Source organism: Grus americana, chromosome 1 (assembly GCF_028858705.1).
Source record: "Grus americana isolate bGruAme1 chromosome 1, bGruAme1.mat, whole genome shotgun sequence".
Classification (NCBI taxonomy): domain Eukaryota; kingdom Metazoa; phylum Chordata; class Aves; order Gruiformes; family Gruidae; genus Grus; species Grus americana.
The window spans coordinates 61,785,378-61,789,464 of NC_072852.1; positions in this window are offsets into that span (position 1 = coordinate 61,785,378).

The window sequence follows — 4,087 nt, forward strand, 5'->3', positions numbered from 1 at the left end:
GAGATAAAGCCGCGGGGACCCCTCCTCCTCCTCCTCTTCCTCCTCCTCCTTCTCTCCCCACCCACCGCCCGGGAAACCGCCGGCCCCGAGCGCCGCCGCCCGGCACCGGCACCAGCCCCGGCCCCTCACTGCACCCACCGTCCATCCCCGAGGAAAAGCACCCCCCTACCTTCCCGGGCTTTCCCCTAGTCCCCCCGGGCTGGAGCTGTTAAGCCGGAGATAAGGCTCGACACAGACATAAGCCTGCAGGACGCCTAACGACCGCCACAGGCAGGCAGCGAGCGCGCAGCTTCCCCGGGCAGTGAGGATGCCCGTGGCCTCTCACGGCAGCTTTGGGACACCCCTCATTCACCGCGGAGGAAACCCTTGGAACCACAGGTCCAGGCTGCGAACCCTACATCTGCTATCTGTAACATCCAGTTCGCTATTTTAAGCAAATATTTATTGGTTGCTTTCAGTATTTCTCTTCTTACAGAAACACGATGGTGAAACTGAAGACCCACTGAGTTGGTAAGAGCTACAGCTAAGCTTTTCCCAATTAATGTCAACGGCACAGAGAAATGTGCAAGATGAGCTTACAAAGTCTGCAAGCAATCTTTTTTTTTTTCTATTCAAAATATGTATCATTGTCCCTAAAAGAATTTGACTTATTTTCTGCTAACCCAAACCTTTCTTCCACACAGAGAAGTAAAATACTTCCAAACCTTGATGGTTTACTCTTGCTCAGTCCTCTCAAATGACCAGGGAGCCGAAATTCAATGGATACAGCCGGATGCGACCACAAATACTCTAGATAGATAGATATTACTGCTACAACAAATCTGTTTAAGGGCTCAGAAAGATATTTTAGGGGTGTCATATAAACACCAGTATGAACATCACGTATGCATATGACTGATAACTGCCTTTACTACAAAAGGACAGGATATAAAATGCTGCTGCCTCATCTTTCAGTCTATTCAGAGAAAGGAAAGAAAGACACCACAGTTCTCTTACAAACTTTGCAAAAAGTGCATATTAAAAGCATGCAGCTCCATAAGCAACCGAGTCAATAGTGTCCAGTCTCCTATGGATTTATGCCCTGGGGAGGCACACCTCTATGGGCTCGCTAATGTGCAGTCAGCACACCTTGGAGCAGGGAGCATTTGTAAGATCTATTTTCATGACATCTGTAGAAAGTCAATATTTTCAGGGTCTTTGCCTATACCTTCCTGACAAATTGCCCAAACCTGAACAATCAGTTCAAAATTTAATAATGCGGGGCTAATGGGCACACATGCATGGCTACACACCTCCTTCACCACCAGCAGCCACCAAGCACACAGGCAGCACAACTGCGTGCATTTTGCTTCAGAAAAATATCTCACAAAGGTTCACAGACACATCTTTGTGATGGCCAGTTTTCTGAAAATCGCGTATAAGAAAATAAATCCTCAGACTGAACTTTCAAGTGCCAAGCATCAGCCCAAAGTGAATTTTTAACGGCAGAGTTAGGAAGGAAGAAAGGATGCTAGGAAAGCAAGGCTGAAAGACATGCTGCTTAAGATCCCATACGATTTTCTAATACAAAACCAAACAAAAAATCTCAGCAACCCATGCTGACCATAGACTTGCCGCACTGTGGAATAATCTATGAACATGGTTTTAATATATAATTTACCTGGGAGGAAGCAGTTGTGGTGAGCACAGAAACCAAGCCATCTCCTCACATATTAGAAGAGGCAACTGGGAGGCAAAAATTCCCTGGAGATGCCTTCACACCGAGCCACTGCCCTGGCCACAAGAAGATATGAGTCTGGTTCAGAAACCTGCAGTAGTATTAAGTACAACAGAAGGATGCTGTAACTTCCTTCTAAGCGCTCTCACTCCTGTTACAAAGTTCAGTGTATCTTACACAAGCTGAGCGCCCTGTGTGCACAAACTAAGGGCTGCACTGAGTTCAATACGGCACAGAATTTCCAGCATACCCATCCAAAGCTGGAGCTAGTAGCGGTTCCAGGGGACTTAGGACAAAGGGAATGAGATATATTTCTCTATACACTGTCTGGGATTGTAATGAGTTCAGCCCCTCCTGAATATTTTAAAAGAATGGCCCCAAGGCAAACTTTCTCTCTTGCCATCTGTATTGTAGGTGCCACCTATTTCAAATGAGAAGACACTCTTTAGTTTCAATTTTACCTGTGTTCTACACAAACTGAGCATTTCACTTTATTACTGAAAATAACTGGTAGCAAAATACAGTGGCATAACCAAGTTAATTAAATGAAGGCTTTACATTAAAGGAATGGAGTCCTAGAGGAGTATGTTCCCTGCATCAGTGAACTTTTGGTGTCTGCCATGACGCACCCTGCATACTCCATCTCCTCTGGGGAAGATTGGGAGATGTATGGATGTTAGCTTCTCTAAGTATTTCAGGAGGTGTAGTGAGAAAGGACTTTGTTATTCTTTCCCTAAATCAACCTAAAATTTACCCACCTGGGAAAACAGGTTAGTTAACAGGATTATCCAAATCTGAAATTCCAGTGATTTTTTCTGACATTTTTGCCAGTCTGAGTGTTTGAAATCCAAACAAGCTACTTCTGTCTGTCAAGCTGGTATGCAGGTCTACGGAGAAGGATTTTTAAATCCCATAGTTACTTCTAGGTTTTAGGAAACATACCTTATTTGTCCAAGAAAGAATGTATACTTTCCCAAATTCTTTTTTTGTCTAGGCATCCATATAGAAGCCTTAATCACCTATGATATTTTCTAACAAAATACATGCTTTCAAAGGCTTGTATCTCAGCTAATGCAAGTATAGAAAAAATATAGTGCTAATTACCATCTTCTGGGTATTTTCTGTTGAAGAATGTCTTTTAGATATGGATGTTCTCAAAACCACAAGTGTCCTGAAAAAAAAAAAAAAAGTCCATTCTTCATCAGTAGTTAGCATCCTGACATTCATTTTTTCCTAATTAAATTTACAACAGGAATTCAGCTTAGGCAAAACTTTCCCATTTTAAGAGTTGCACTACAAATCCGTTTTCAGAGTTAAACAACACAACCACCTTATTCATGGTGAATTCTCAATTCCAGTGTTTTCAAGTTCAAATTCCAGTGTTTTCAGGCTACTGTGTACTGTGTTTCTCCCTGAATAGTTTTACAATCTTGCTACAGCACTGTTGTTTTATAGCTAGCAACTTCGGCTAGTAGTTTTCACTGACTTGTTCAAATATCATGGTGCTGCTTAGATGGTGGTTGTGATCATTTAGCCACTGAAGGTCAGCCAGTTCTGCCCTAATTTCCCAGCAAAGCTACAAGTATGGTTCTGCTTGAAAAATTCATTAGTGTAAGCCCCAGTCTACCACGGCCAAAAGCACTCTTGGGTCAGCTGGGGGTTGTTTGCTTTTACATGTCAGTAAACAAAGCCCAATGTATCAAGACACTCAATTATTGTCATTGCTATAAAGAGGGGGAAAAAAACAGATCAAGAACTTATTAGTAAAAGCTATCATGATTCCACAGCCGTTGAAGATGCCCACTACGTGGCAATGGGAAATTTTGCCATAATTCTTTCTGAATGTGATTATTGTGCATAGTCATGAAAATCCATTTTGTTTTTAAAAGCTAACTGTCCAGGGCATATGATTCTTAGCTGATTCACAAGGTAGAAATAGAGTTCAGGAGTAAAAAACTTTCAAAGGTAATTTAAAGGGGAAGAAATAAGTCATAATTCAACACCAGAATGTTCACATCAGTGTCACATCTGTTCCTAAAAACCTCTGGATTTTAGCACACAGACCTGCACAGAGCTTTTGAAGAATTTGCTCCTGAGCTCAGTTATTACCCACTCCCTGCAAGATTTTTCTTTCAGAGCCGTAAGGATGATTCAGTTTTGGGCTGTGTAACCAAACATTCTCCAAGCACATGGAACCCCTGTCTCAGTGAGGATCATTACATCAACCTCAAAGGTGATTTAAGAGGTATATTTTATCAGTCTCCTTAAACAGCTGCATTCACATCAGTGGCAATGAAATACAGTTTCAACATCTGCTGCACGTTCAGGCCTACAAGAGTGAATTACCAGTTTTCAAGAAATGGTTACATT